Genomic DNA, 16,531 nt, shown 5'->3' with positions numbered 1-16,531 from the left:
TTGCCATTTCAAAGGAGTTTGTGAGTCTCTATTCCCTTTGGCAGTGGAAAGCAGGCATGTCCTATTTACAACAGAAATAGACCAAGTGTTACCCTGGAGCTTCATGCCGTCTCTCCAAGACTGTTTTTACAGCAGTTCACCCTTACAGACACCTCAAATTACCATCCCTTCAGGCCAAAATACTTCTGGAAGGCTCCAGGACTTGTTTTTCAAGTCAGATGTAACCACTTCAGTTTTGGTTGATTGATTGTTAACCAAATATTACTTCATCCTCTGAAAAAGACACAACATACATGAGGAAAAGATGAATATGGCAGGTGGAGAGAAAGAACATCCCAGAAAAAAATGACCAAAATGTGGAAAATGTGGTTCTCAACCCAAGTGATGTTATAAGGTTCTTCAAAAAAGGGTTAAAGATTTTTATCTATTTGGGTTTCAGTATAGACACATGTGCTTCCAGGTACACGTTACAGTTTTCATCAAGAGGCCACAACAAAGAGCACTCACATGTTAGCTCTTCTATATCAGCATCAGTTGCCATGGTGGCGGCAGCAGCCCATTTCCTGGGATTTCAAAGTCAGGTAGAAATGAGTTGTAGAGTTGAACATCATCTGCGTTTAGGTGACATCGAACTCCAAAACTCCAGATGATCTCTCCCAATGGCTTCATGTAGATGTTAATCAATATGGGGAATTGTATTGAGCCCTGTGGGACCCCACAGGACAATGGCAACAGGGTCGAGCAGGTGTCCCCCAACAACACCTTCTGGGATAAATCCTCCAGGAAGGACTAGAGCCACTGCAAAACAGTACCTCCAAGATCCATTCCTGCAAGATGTCCCAGCAGGATACCGTGGTCTATGGTATCAAAGGCTATTGGTTCCAGCAGAACCAAGAGGGACACACTCCCCCAGCCAGTTCCCAGCGTAGATCATCCACTAAGCCAACCAAGGCTGTTTCAGTTCCATGTCCCGATCTAAAGCCAGACTGCGCCTAATCTAGATAATCCGTGTCTTCCAAGAACACCTGGAGTTGCAAGGCCACCACACATTCCAGGACTTTACCCAAATAAGGAAGATTGGAAACTGGTCAAAAGTTGACTGAGTGGGGCCCAGTGATGGTTTCTTCAACAGCGGTTTTATAACAGCTTCTTTTAAGCTCACTGGAATTTTGCCTTCCTGTAAGGAGGCATTAACCATCACCTTTACCACTCTGTCAAACCCTCTCTGCCCTCCTTTATCCACCAGGATGTGCAGGGGTCTAGGATGCAGGTGGTTGGCCTCACCTTTCCTAAAATCTCAAACTGCACAAATTGAAATGACAAGCAGGTGCTCGTGTTACATCCTCAAAGACTGTCATTAACATGGTGTCCAAGTCAGAACGGATCAGAGCGACTTTGACTGCAAAGTATGTTTGCTGTTGTGTCTTTGCAATTCACTAACAGTGTTTTGCTGCATTTCTGCAATACAACGGTATAAAATATAGACTGTGATGAAGAATCTCAGCCAATGTTTTCTGCAGAAGATGCATATCTCTTATAGAGCAAACACAAACACATCATTGACAGGTTGTGAGGTCACAACCTCTGAGGATGCCTGCCATAGATGCAGGCAAAATGTCAGGAGAAAATGCTTCTGGAACATGGCCATACAGCTCGAAAAATTTACAGCAACCCAGTGATTCCAGCCATGAAAGCCTTTGACGGATTATTGACACAAAATGAATAGCCAGGGCATCCTAGTTCTCCTCTGCCCACCACTTTCCCCCACAAATTTTCTCCCCAAGAGTCTTTCTCTATGATGTAGTAAATGTGAAAATGCATCCAGATGGAGACTGGAATTTGGAGAGAAAAAATGGCAGGTGATAGAACATCCCCCCCCCCCCGCCCCCACACACACACACTTTATATCTTCAATCAGCTCTTCCACCCTCTCCCTTTGTAGTCATTTGACAGAAGGCCTGAAACCCTGACCCTGATTTTTCATTGATTGTTCCATTCTGTCCTAAATCTGTAGGGATTCGTGACTGCTTTCAATTATCAGGCCCAGGTTCAATGAGAGAACATAACCGCTGTATTTAGAAAAGTGATGGGAAACGTGTGGACCTTCAAATATTGTTGAACCGCATCTACGACCATCCATCACCACTCAGTAGGTCACCTAAGACTAATGGAAATGGCCGTCAATCAATACTTGTCAGTCCTCATACTTCCCAGGTCCTTTTTCTTTCTGTTGTTCACTACATTTTTCATTATGTAAAAATCATGTTGAAAAAAATACTGTGCCTTCATTTTCCAGTTTTATTTTTTCTGCAGCCTGAAGGGCCTTATCTTCTCATCTCCATTTTTATCTCAGTGTTCCGCTCTGCCTGTGCCTCTTCTTAGTTCAGTTCTATCTTCCTTTTCAGTTGCTCTCATTAAAGTTTACAATCAAGTACAAATTCAATTTACCTCAAAGTAATTGGATTGACAAATAGACAAAGGCAACATACTTCAAAATCAAAATGCAACCCCTACACCACGGTGGCTCAGGACAATATAGAAAAATCCACAGGACTAGTACCAGTGATTTCATCTAACCATGTCCAGAAATGTTCTCTATTGCATTTTCTACGTCTTCCAATGTGTTTCCATGGTAAGTTTCAGCCAGAAGTTGCCCATAAAGTTGCACTGGAGGAACTAAAAATACTAGGGGTGTTCACTCTAGGCATTTTCTAGGCCCTCCAGCAAGATTCTATGCCATGTGTCCATTGGAAGTCAATAATTTCAACAGGGTTCACTAATACCTGCAGTTTCCCATTCCCAAGAAAAGTCCAGTAATTTTTCCTGCCAATATGGGAACCATACTGTTCTTAGATATCAAAATATGTTGTAAGTGAAGATAGTGTCATCCTACAGAAGATAGTAGGTTGTATCTACTAATCTTGCAAACTGGGGGATTCTTTGTCAATTAATTTAGAGGGATTGGGATATTGCCATCCTTCAAATGATATCATACCTGCAAAGCCACAACAGTGTAGTCCAGATGACAAAGGTTACTAATGGGTGAAAGAATACACATGCTAGGAAAGCCTGTAACAGTTTACTTCTGCCTGAGCTTCTACTTTCATAGTTACTGAATTAATACAGGCCCCTTCTACACTGCCATATAAAATCCAGATTATCTGCTTTGGACTGGATTAGATGGCAGTGGAGACTGAGATAATTCAGTTCAAAGCAGATAATGTAGATAACATGCTTTGATAATCTGGATTATATGACAGTGTAGAAGGGACCAGAATGCAAACTACCTCTGCACTTTGAATTCATTTTGGAAGTAAGTTGAGGACAAAGGAGGAAATTAGGAGAAGGAAAGAGAAATGGGGACATTTTAAAATTAACTGAAAAAGTAGAATTATTAAGAAGAATATTAAGAAGAATACATCAGTTGTATGTGGCTGCAGAAGCTTGTTTTTTGTCTGAGTCTACAAGAGGTTGAGCAAGTGTGTCTACAAGAGGTTAGACAAGCTGAAATCAGCTAGCTGCCTAAGCAGCAGTATAGATTTGTTGCGCAACACACCATGCTACCAGATGAAGAAACACAGACTGAGTTTGAAGGCAATAAACAGAAGGTTAATAACTTTTAGACCTGAAAGGATGTCTAATATAGAGTCTCTGCTCAAAAATAATCTGACTTAAGCAAGCAATACAGTGCAAGACATTTATCCCCTTTGACAGCCATTCAAAAGACCTGCTCCTTCCCCTGAGTGGCTCAGAAATGATCAAGCCAGGATCCAGGCTCTTGTTGGCTGAGGATTCCCACTGACGACAGAGATGGATGGAGTTTCCTCCATGGGAGGAAAAATGGAGAGTTGCTATTTCTCCTTTTGAAGCTGGAGCTGTACAGAGTGCCCGCTCAGGCTTGGCCTTAATTATATGGTTTCAGGCAATGTAAAGAGTCTGTGGTGGACTAATATGGGTATCCAAAAGGAGCCAGTCACTGGGACAATGAAAAGGCTTGTGTAAATATAGACAACTCAATGGAAAGCATAAAGAACAATAGAAATCTTACTGAGGCGCAGTTCATATCTGATATTTTTGAAACACCTGGATGTTTCCTTAGAGCCTGATTCTGATAGCATTTAAAAATCTTCTCGTATTTGCTTTGCCTCCCTGATGGGATTCTCCCCCCAGGACCTTCCCAATTTTTACAAACCCCAATAATTTCATTATATGTCCCTATATGTTCATGTTTCTCCAATAAATCATATCCATGAATCTAGTCATTAGGGAAAACTCAAGAGTGCTTTAGTTGTGGAAAAACCCTCTAGATGGGGGAATTTGGGATTAGCCCATTGTTTGAAGAACATTTCAATTCCCCACCCACATAGCGCTGAGCTTGGCAAAGGATTGGTTTAATCCTTTCAGGGATTTCTGAACACCAGGTGGCTGCAGGCATGAACTGTTGTAAAAGGCTGAGCCACTGAACCTCCACAAAATCCTCATGGACCTCAATTGCAAAAAAGTTATGATTCTGTCAAATGTGGTAGAAATGTGCCCCATGTGCTCTAGTGGAAATTTGAAAACATTTCAGGCTTTAAAAAATCAAGCATCTTGCAAAAATGGATTCTGCTTAAATCTTGTGGTTTATAGATTTTTAATTGCCAAAATTTATTTTTCTCTTTTTCTTTCCTTTCCTTTAAAGGGTTATAGTGACAAGTTAAAATGGAGTGAATAATTAGCAAAAAAAAAAATTGAGAACTAAAATGCTCAAGCAAATTGTTAAATAACCACATATGGGAATATGTAAGTACCTGGTGGTCTTACAGCAATAATTTAGCACCTGATGAAATTAGGCAAGGATGTAGGCAGCTATAAAAAAGTATAAATAAGACTTTTTTATTTTTGGACACCTAGACTGACTAGACTGCTCAATAATATATTGGAGGGTGAAAACATTCCAGATTTATGGAAAAATTTCAGAGTAATTCTAAAACTTGGAAAGGATTGCACAGAAGTAGAGTCATGTCATCCAATCTCCCTAATGAATCAGGACTTAAAAGATTTCATTGCAGTATTAGCAGGAAGACTGGATAAATAAACACTAACAATACTGAATTATTTCAATATAAATAAGAATCCACTGATGCCAAGAACAATTAATCAAATTCTTCAAATTAAAACACAATTAAAGTATATTAAGTACTTGAGATTTCACATTTATCAAAACTGAACAATATTTTGCTTTCTAACTATAATCTGATAATTATGAAGATTAAACATAACATAATTAAGCAGAATAAATTAAATTTATCACTCTTATGTCAAATGCAAGCAATTAAAATGATTGCGCTTCTAAAATGCCTGCATCTTTTGCTGATAATACCACTAAACCCTTCATGTTAAGATCCTAAACAAATGGAAACAATGTTAAATATATTTGTATTATATATTGGAAGAAGATCAAACCAGTCCACACTCCAGGAAACAAAGCGTGACTGCTCACTGGAGGGAAGGGTATAAGAGGCAAAGATGAAGTACTTTGGCCACATCTTGAGAAGACAGGAAAACCTAGAGAAGACAACGGTGCTGGGGAAAATGGAAGGAAAAAGGAAGAGAGGCCAACCAAGGGCAAGATGGATGGATGGTATCCTTGAAGTGACTGGCTTGACTCTGAAGGAGCTGGGGGTGGTGACAGCCAACAGGGAGCTTTGGTGTGGGCTGGTCCATGAAGTCATGAAGAGTCTGAAGTGACTGAACAAATAAACAACAACATTATTATTATTATTACATTTATTATTTTACTCTCTATTATTATTGGAAGGCTATGTTAGCACATTTAGAAAGTTATAATAATGGTTTAATCAGAGTTGAACAGTCTATAGTTTTTAAATTACAGTCGGAAGCAACTGGACGAATAAACAACAAATTAAATAAAATATGCATACTCAACATGGAGTGTCCCTAATCTTTGTGTTTATTTTGATGTCTTTCAGAAAAATGTCAAAAGGCAATGGGTCCAATTGGCATTTTCTTACAAACAAAAAACTGTGTGAATACAATTGATTTTTAGTAGAATGTTTAAAAAAATCTATGGAATCAATATTGAATGCTGGATACTTGGAAATCACAGTATAAGATGCCATCAGTTATAAGTTCACTGCCACCAGAAGGATATCTTCCATAGTTTCTCAATGTGGGAATAATGATCTGGACAATTTGCAGATTTATGGATTTTTATAAGGAAAATAAACTTTGATCTTTGGAACAGATGGAACAACTTTCATGCCAGGATGAATAACTAGCATACATGTCTTCAAAGTAAAAGTTTGGAAGAGCACATACTAATAAAACACATAGATATTTTTTAAATGACAGGTTTTGGTCAACTGCCTCTGGGAATAGGACTTGCAGGAAACTGTATTTGTTGGAAATAGCAATCTTCTACAAGTCTCCTATACTAGTTATTTGTTGTGTATATAATTCAGATTGCTTGCTATATTGTATATGTGTGTTGGGTATGCAGTTTTCCCTTAACTCTGTGTTGTTTGAAGTTGTGGGTCCCAGATCTGATCACTGCACGCCATGTGATCAGATCTGGGACTATTCAGACTGAGGATCCATTTTAAAAGCTAGTGTGTGCATTTAGTATTGTGTTGGTTATGCATTAGACAGAGAAGAGACTGCAACAGAATGCTTTAGAGAACTTACTGTTTAAACTGGAATGATAAGCAATGTACCTGTATGCTAAATATATTAAGTTTGTAAGTAAATCAACTATGTTACTTTTAACGTAGACTATTTATTTGACAGCATGATTTAAAACCAAACATATTTTATGGGAGTGTAGATGTGTTTTGGACAACTGAAACAACACTTCTGAAGATCTGCTGTATGTTTTGTGCATTGGCATAAATCTTTGTTCCTAACAATTCAAAGAGATAACCAGGTATATCAGTCTAACAACTGAGAAACCTAATTTGCCTTACATGTATACTAGTGGAGATATACCATTAAAGAGAAGATTCACTCAAACGAGTTTTTAGCTCTTCTCAGGAAGATCATGCTTTTCCAAAAGGTTATGGTTACTCCAAATGGTGTGAATGCCAATTAACCTCCAAAAGGTCAGGCTTCCAAAAGGTTATGGAGATTCTGGTTTTCCAAACTACTAGACAGAAACTGGGCCAAAATTTGGTCCTAAAATAGATTTTGATAGTTTCGGCCCATATATGAGAAAATTGAATACAATTATTATACAAATGGTATAGAACAGCACTCCAGATCTTCAGAATTAAAGGGGCAGGTTCAGGACTTTGTAAGAGGTAATAAGGAATTAAGGTAATAAGAATTAACTGAAGATCTTTTGCTTATACTGAAGACGCCACTTGCGATCTTAAGCGATGCCTGCTAGGTTATGTTTTGTTTGGTTGGTTTTTTGTTGGATTTGTTTTTAAGAAGAAGGTAATAACAGTCTTTGACAATGCAGTATTTTGCATTGTTGCAGCTCGACTAGTAATAGTTCAAGGATGGAAAGATGCTTACAACTCTTTGTACAGTATAAATAGATGTGGTTTATAGCTATTATAGAAAAGTGGCCCCATAATATCTTACTGAGCAAAGAAAAAACTAAACCAGATGAATTTTATTTAAACTGTTACTCATTTATTTAGTAGTGTTCCAGATAAATACAGGGTACAACGGCAAAAATAAATGCACGACTAATTTGGATAATTGGGACAGTTCTTATTACAGACTCTATCATTATAAATTTTATATTTTATATGATAGGGAGAGGTTTGGACAAGGATCAAGTTTACACCATTCTTTTATTTCATTTTTGGTTGTATAATTACAGCTGGAGAAAGGATGACAGGGGAAGGCAATACTGTTAATTCTGCTTGATGTTTTGCTCTGCATAAAGTTTTTTGTAATTGTCTTTCTTTTGCCCATGGGTGGCCAAGAAGGCTTCCAAGCACAGTGGGGATGCCTTCCACACTCCCAGAGTGCATTTTGAGCCATTCTTGAGCACAAAAAAAATGTTTTTAAGGAATGCATCCCCTCCTTTCCTCTCCTTTTATTGAGCTGAGTGCAAACTACATTTCCATCTTGAACTTGGTTTTCAGTCATTGAAGAAAATGGCAGGAGGAAACTGGGATGTTTGAGAAAAAAACAGAAAGGAGTGGGATGACAGAGGATTAAAACCATATTAATGTATTTGCTGTATTTTAATTCTGTTTTTATCACAGTGTTATTAATAATTTGTTTTTGACTGTTGTATTGCTCTTTTAAAACTGTTTAGTGTGGATAGATGTTAGCCGCCTCGAATCCCCACAAGGAGAAAGTCAGGATATAAGTGATGATGATAATTGACCAAAAGGCCACCCTAGCAAAAGGCCACCCTACTCGGATCTGCATGCATTATTCACCAATACATCACACATTCCTAGACACATGGGAAGTGTCCAACGTGTGATCCAATATAACAGCCAGCATAATGATCTTGTTTGCTGTGTACTAATCTTGTTGTGTTTCAAACAACAACAACAACAACAATAATAATGTCAATAGTAAAAAAAAATAGTAAAAGTGCAAAAGATAAAGAGGGAATACTGTAAAAATACAATGCAGTGCAGAACAGAATCCTGGAAAAAGAAGACTCTCCATGGACAGTTCCTGGGAAAAATTGAGAACAAAATTGACAAGGAAAAAACATGGAAGTGGCTTACAAATGGAATTTTTAAAATGGAGATAGAGGGTCTGATTCTTGCAGCCCAAGAACAAGCCATTAGAAACAATGCCATCAAAGCCAGAATTGAAAAGTCGACAGACTGTAGATTCTGCAAGGAAGCAGACAAAACAATGGATCACATACTCAGCTTCTGCAAGAAGATTGCGTAGACAGACTTCAAGCAGAGGCACACCATTGCTCAGATGATCCATTGGAACTTGTGCCACAAATACCATCTGTCTACGACAAAGAACTGCTGGGGTCACAAGCCTGAAAAAGTTACAGCAAATGAAAATGTCAAACTATTCTGGGACTTCCGAATTCAGGCTGACAGAGTTTTGGAGCACAATACTCCTGACCTCACAATCATGGGAAAAAAACAAGTATGGGTTATTGATGTTGAAATCCCAGGCGACAGCAGGATTGACGAGAAGCAACTGGAAAAGCTTACACAATATGAGGGTTTAAAGATAGAACTGCAAAGACTCTGGCACAAGCCAGTAATCGTGGTCCCAGTGGTGATCAATACACTGGGTGCAGTGCCTAAAGACCTTGGTCTGCACTTAAAAACAATTGGCGCTGACAAAATTACCATCTGTCAGCTGCAAAAGGCCACCTTACTCAGATCTACACTTATTATTTGCCTATACATCACACACTTGGGAAGTGTCCGATGTGTGATCAAATGCAGAGGCCAGCATAGTGATCTTGTTTGCTGTGTACTAATCTTGCTATGTATCAAATAATAATAGTTAGGACTGTCCCTGCCAAATCAGAACAGTTGAAGGGTATGCCATAGTTCAGTCTTATGGACCCCTGGGAATAGTAGTCCCACACTCTTGAGCTACAGTAGTAGGGATATCACAGAATTCTAAGTGCCTTCCCAAACTACCAATCCAGCACTGCACAAGATGCATTAAAACGGGATTCATGTGCTATAATGGAGTGATAGATTCTTGCAATTTTAACAGTGTCAGGCATTCCCACACCATCAGCCACATGTGTCCTCCTTTAAGCCCCCAGTTGTTCCTGTTCAGCTGTTTTGTGTAGAAATGCTAATGGTGGTAGTGTCTGGGTATGACACAAAATCATTAGCCCCTGAATATTTTGGGTATGGTATATCACTCAAAAAGATAGGCAGACATGCTTTAGCAGACCGAACTACAGTACTGTCTAGCAGAAGCTGTGGAAGTAAGGCCAGAAAAGATTATCTATGTCTTCCTAAGGAGGGTTGATGGGTCTGGCCTACCAGCCAGCATTCACTCATCAAGTTGTCAGTTTTGTGTTTAATCACTGCAATTGGGTTTATTGCCACAGGGCATGCAGTTTAAAAAATAACCTCATGTCTATTTGCTTCCTAGCATATTGACAAGAGGTTGCCATTGTTTTACAGTGGAATAGATTGCATTGGAAGGTGGAGTACTCTTCATCTTAAACAGAGACTGGGTGGACACTTTTCAGAAACACCTTAGTTGTATATTTCTGCATGGTAGGACTATATGGAACCTGTGGTCCTTTCCAACTCTAGAAGTCTATGATTATATAACTTGGATAGCAGACCCAGCAGACCCACACTTGCTCAGCTTCTTCATAGTCTTCTCCAGTGCTGAGATAAATTTAAATTATACTATTAAAAAAAGAATATAACTCTTCAAGCAGTTATGGACAGACAGGAAGCAAAAGTAAATGAGATAGGGTCAGAACCCTAAAAGAAATTGTCCAATGACTTGTGTTCAAAGTCAAGGAAAATCATTACAATCAGTGCAAAAAAAAAGTAGGTGATGACAAAAACAGTAAAACAAAAGACCTCTTTGACAAGTTCTGAGAAATTAAAGGGAAATATAAATCAAGAGTAGGAGTACCATACAATGAGCAGGGAAGAAATAAAAATACGGTGGAAACAATACACTGAAAAGTTTTATTAAATATATGAAAGGATAATTGATTCATTCAAGGCCAATCCATTTGAAGATAAATGCACAATTTTAGCAAGTGGCATGGAAGCTGCATTCAAATTGCTTAGGGAAAATAAACAGGGACAGATAACATGCCAACCTCACCCACATCCTATTTCTAAATAAAGAGATAGAATCCACTAAAATGTGTCAGCTAATATGGAAAAGAATAGTCCATACATTGGAAAGACTTAATGTGCACTCCAATCCCCCAAAAGAGGGGCACCAAGGATTATACAACAAAGGCATTTATAAGGAACAGGAAAAGCCAAGTATTCAAGCTAGTACTTGGAAGGGTAGCTATGAAGGAACTGCACAAAATCATAAAGTATAAATATTATGTCATTGTGTTCTGGAACAGCTGTTCCAGGAGCTCCAATTTTGTTTGCTTTGAATTGAATGTTGGTTTGCAATCCCAGGCTTGGGATTTTGCAGCAGGGTGGCTTCCTGTTATAATTTGCATTCATAGGACAAGCCACCTGTCAATAACAGTTAGGTTCCTGGTCCCACCCCTCTCTGGGTTTTTTGGAGGGAAGGGGCCATTTTTCAGTTAGTCTCAAAAAGTCAATGCAGAGAATGTACACAAACGTCCTCCTGTGCAAAGGCTTTGTCTCTTAAGACTTCCTGGGGGAGAACAGTTTTAAGAGCCTCTACAGATTCCCAAAAGGTTCCAGGGAAACAGCTTTACAGCCCTGAGGACTTCCGGAGGGAATAACAGCTCTGCTCATCAAACCAGCTAAGTCACTACAGGCCTGTTGGTACGTCTGCTAGGTTCCGAGATGCAGTTCAGCCGGTAGTGGACTCAAATCAGTCAGGTTTAGGTTCACAGCAGCCTGGGAGGAGCTAAAAGGGGGAATTTTCCTTTGAGCAAAGTTTTTGAAGATAGTGCCTGTTTCCTGTAAACAAGATTGCAAGAGCTAATAGACTGTTAAGCCTGTTTGTTCATTAATAAAGAACTGTTATATTTCTCAAACCTCATAAAGACTGCTTAATAAGGATCAAATAATGTATCAACTTGATGTTTATGTGTAACTTGTATCATTTATGTACTATGGCTGGGAATTCTTAAAATGTGTCAAATGTATCTTGACGGCCGCTACCGTCCTATGCCCTCAGTTTGCATAATCCCTTGGAAACAGAGGTCATGTCCAGGGTCCCTCCAGCTATTTCCCAAGTTAGATAATATCAAAACCTTTGTGTACATGCAAGGCAGATGATCTCCTTTGTCATCAAGATGAGCTCAGGATGTTTGTCCATATAACTTGAGGGTGAGAGTATGCCGCTTCCACAAAAGAAGAGGCTCAGCAAACATGAATTCATTCCCCTGATTATCTGGAACTACCACCTTTGGCTCTTGAGTCTTGAACCTTTGTTTCAACGGAGCTGCACTCTTAAATTAATCAAGGGGTAATCTACTTCCCCACGTCACCACTTCCTCCAGGAAATCCAAGGGACATTTCTACAATGGATTGGACCCTCAATCTGTGCAACCACCAGCTGTCTTTCTTCCTGCCATGGAAATCTCCTCCTGCAGGCTGTGATTTCAAGGGAACTCTGGGCAATCCTGGTGCAGATTCTATCCAGCTTCTCTTTTCAGCCAATCAGGGGAGGGCACAGGAAGTCAATAGCTGTCAGAACTGCATAAAATGTCATGTATTTTTCTGCAAATTTCTGCTTGTGCTTTTGAAGTGTATTCCTTCTACTTGCATCCTATTTAGCCAAATTCTAATAAACCTCTGTCGCTTTGCCTTCATCTTGGTGTGTTTGTTCTCAATCTGAGCTGATCTGGTTTAGTAGAAGTTCACCGGGCATGGACCTCCTTATTCACACTCCTAGCTGAAATCTCTACACTCTAAGGTAACAAGAAAAAAAGAATCTGGGAACGGTACAATTCTTGATTTTGCAATTCAGAAATCCAAACAAGGAATGCTTTAAAATTAATTGGATTAATGTTTGCTCCCACATCGATATATTCAAGTTCCCTCCCCACTTTGTTTAATCAAGAAAATGACAGAATAATTATTTAATTAGTGCCACAAAGTTACAAAGTAGATGACAAACTGGTAGGAATTTTGTGGCCTCTAAAACCAGCAAGAGGGCTTCTGAAGTTTAAAATACACAACAATAAATTCTGAATTAAAACAAAGTAGTAAAAGAAGGGTATCCAAGCAACAAGTTTCCACTGGGCCTCCCAAACCTAAAGTCAGACTTACTAATTAACTCTCCACTTCCAAATGTGCTGCTACCAGTTGCAAAAAGTATCCTGCAATGATTGGGTTGTCTTTTCTGTATGGTAATAGTCAGTGCACCCCAATACATTAGAAGAATATGTCAGGAATCAGCCATCTCTTTCCAAGATATATACAAGAGACATAGGCCCCTTCCACACAGCTATATAAAATCCACATTACTCTGTATTGTAGGACAGTGTGGATTCAGATAACCCAGTTCAAAGCAGATATTGCGGGTTATCTGTCTTGATATTCTGGGTTATATGGCTGTGTGAAAGGTCCCGCAGGGGGGAGTTTGACCTCCAGATTTTGCTGGATTGAAGCTTTCATCATTCCTCACCATTGGTTATTCCTGTCCTATAATCATGGGAATCACAGTCCAGCAACATGAGGCCATGCTTACATTTCTATTCCCTACTGTATGAAAAGAGCTTCAACTCTTGCATTGTACTGCTACCTTTTTCAGTGATAGTTATGGGTCCTTCTTTATATAAGCCTTGTTTTCTGAAATCTGCAAACTGAAGTTGCTTTTTACCTGTACTTTCCCTTCTCCGTGCTTGTCATATTATCCCCCATCCTTTTGAAATGTGTCTCATTTGGCCATCATTGCCTAGTAAATTTTTGCTACCATTTGTGTTTGAATTGCTTCACTGAATTTTGGGGAAATCTACCCGCCCAATATTGATGCACAATTGAGTACAGCATGGTTCTTTTAATCGTGATTCATAAATCAGCTATCTCCACATCATTTCCAACTTTTTCTCCTTTGATTTCCATCCTACTTGTCAGATTGGTGGGATGAGCAGGGTGTATTATCCAGATTCAGTAGTACCTAACCTCTTTTTGAAAACACAGAGCAAGTTTCCTTGGATATGGTGCTAATTATGGGTAGTTCCTGCCATGTCACTTTTTTCTGACCATGTCTCCATGGTTCACATCTGGTATGAATAAAGCAAAGGTTTTCATTTTTGTTTATGTGCTTCATATCAGACGTGAAAATGTATCAATTCTTTCTTGTTGGCTCTGGTTTTCCAGTCAGGCTGAATCTGGCAAACCTTCTTCTAATCCCTTAAATTTCATATCATTATGATCGTTTATCTTCATTTTTTCTCTTGTTGCTTTTATGTTCTTTCTTTGTCCAATGTTTCCAGTTTGAATACCTCCTTGAGTCACTGAGCCAACAGGTTTATACAACTTTTCAATCAACTTGCTTATGCAAACTCTTTCATAAGCTTGAACGTGGATGAACCACCCACCCCATGCCAAGACTACTCTTTTTTTCTTTCAAAAACTATAGCAAGGTGCAGATATGCAACTTTTTCTGAGTAAAAAAATTAAATGTAGTGAAAGGGATCTTTATGAACAGAACCAGGAACAGACCCATGATGTATAGCTGCCCATAAAAGGTCTGGAGAACAAGCTCAGTGAGGAGCATCTTAAAGAACTGGGTATGTTTAGCCTACAGAAGAGAAGACTGAAAGGAGACATGACAGCCATGTATACAGGCATGTAGCTGGGGGGGGGGGGGTTGAGAAGCTTCGCCCCCCCCCCCCCCCGAAATTCTCATGGTGGTCCGCGAGAAGGCCTTACTGGTACATTATTTAAACTGTTATGTTTATTCATATCATGATCTGATCACCATGCTCAATATATCCCATATGCATGGGGGTATTGGGGTAACGACACAAAAGGTTTGCTAGGGTAGACCCTCTTTCACTCAGACTCAGCCCCCCCCCTCCCCGGAATCAAACTCGGCTCCCCCTGAATCAAAATCCTGGCTACGGGCCTGCATGTATACATATGTGAAAGGATGTCATAAGGAAGAGGGAGTATACTTGTTTTCTGCTGCCCTAAGAACTAGGACTAGGAAAACTTCCTGACTGTAAGAAGAGCTGTTCAGCAGGGGGGACTCTCTGCCTTGGTGTGTGATGGAAGCTCCTTCCTTGGAACTTTGGAAGCTTTCAAACACATGCATCCAGGCCATATGTCACAGGTACTTTGATTGTGCTTTTCCTGCATAGCAGGGGGTTGGACTAAATTGCCCATGTGGTCTCTTTCATCTCTATCTATATAAACAAATACAAACACAAAACATATATACACAGACTGGGCCACAGCAATGTGTGGCAGGAAATGACTAGTTATTCTATATAAATAAAATGTAATGTTCGCTTGTGGGATTAACATAACTCAAAAACCACTGGACAAATTGACACCAAATTTGGACACAATACACCTATGAGGCCAATGAGTGAACATCACTCAAAAAAACACTGAAAAACACAGCAGAAGAGACTTAAAAAGCCAAAAAAATAAAAAAAATAATTACAACACATGCTCAAAACCACATATATACACATATACACAAATATACACACACACACATATATATACACACACAAAACACATATACATAAACTGGGCCACAGCAATGCGTGGCGGGGACAGCTAGTTATTCTATGATTCTATACCTGTGGCAAAGCAGCAAAAGGCCAAGTCAAGTTGTAGTCGCTTTGAATGTCAGCTCTAAGAGAACAGTGGAGTGAAAAATAATGATGGCAAGGGCAATAATAGCAACAACAATACACCTAAACTTGCTACTGATATACAGATGTCTTGCTACTGATATAGACAGTTCCACCATCCCCTCTTCCCATTTTTCACATTTAAAATTATTATAAATAAATTTTAGAATTGCTACTAGTATTTCCTGACACCTGAAAGAAGGCAGCTGATTGAATTTGCCTACAAACAAGGCTACAGGAGGGTAAGGAACATCGTATGGTTTCATTTTAATTGAAACTTGATTTGATTTAGCTGCCATCTATCTTTTTCCTAACAAAAACTACTTGTAAACTAATTTTTATTCCTACTTAAATATTCTGGGGAAAAAATACATGGCCCATCATTGCCAAAACAGAAGTTTTAGTGTAGAAAAGTTATAGCAGCAACTTTTTCCTAAAATGATTTATAACTGGCATGGTGATCAAAGCCTGTGGCCAAGGGCGTGGTTTATGGGTTCACCCCACCCCCGCCCCTGCCCCCGCCCCCCTGATCCCAGAAATGTTTCAGGTTAAAAAAAAACCTAGTTTATAAATGAAATCTATATGTTGACCAATTTACATTGCAATAGCCGACATTGTGGAAGCAACCAAGTTTTGATGTCACGGATACTGAATCAACATTTTCAATGAGAAAATGACAAAATCCACCGAAACTGACATCAAAATCGGACTCCCCGGGATAAACTCCCTAAAAAAAACTTAGGTAAAGATGACTGGAATGGAACAAGGAATATGAGATGGGTTATGATTCTACTATGAGACGAAGCGGATTATTTAGCGTAACTTTGTAATTGTTGTATTGTTAATATGCTGTTTGTAATTGCCTTTTTTGTAAATTGCCTTTTATATGTGTTGTACACCGCCATGAGTCGCCCTAAAGGGCTGAGAATGGCGGTTAACAAATGCATCAAATAAATAAATAAATAAATAAATAAATAAATAAATAAATAGGTAGAAATACAATTTTCCAGGTATATAACTACTATGATAACTTGGAAAGACACTCTTTTTAAGAGAGAAAGTGTGTGGCCTTGCAGCCGAGCACTGAGTGCCTAGTAAGACGAAATTTCTTCAGTG

Source organism: Anolis sagrei, chromosome 4 (genome assembly GCF_037176765.1).
Source record: "Anolis sagrei isolate rAnoSag1 chromosome 4, rAnoSag1.mat, whole genome shotgun sequence".
Classification (NCBI taxonomy): domain Eukaryota; kingdom Metazoa; phylum Chordata; class Lepidosauria; order Squamata; family Dactyloidae; genus Anolis; species Anolis sagrei.
The sequence above is the reverse complement of the archived record's forward strand: the minus strand, read 5'-3'. Positions refer to the sequence as shown.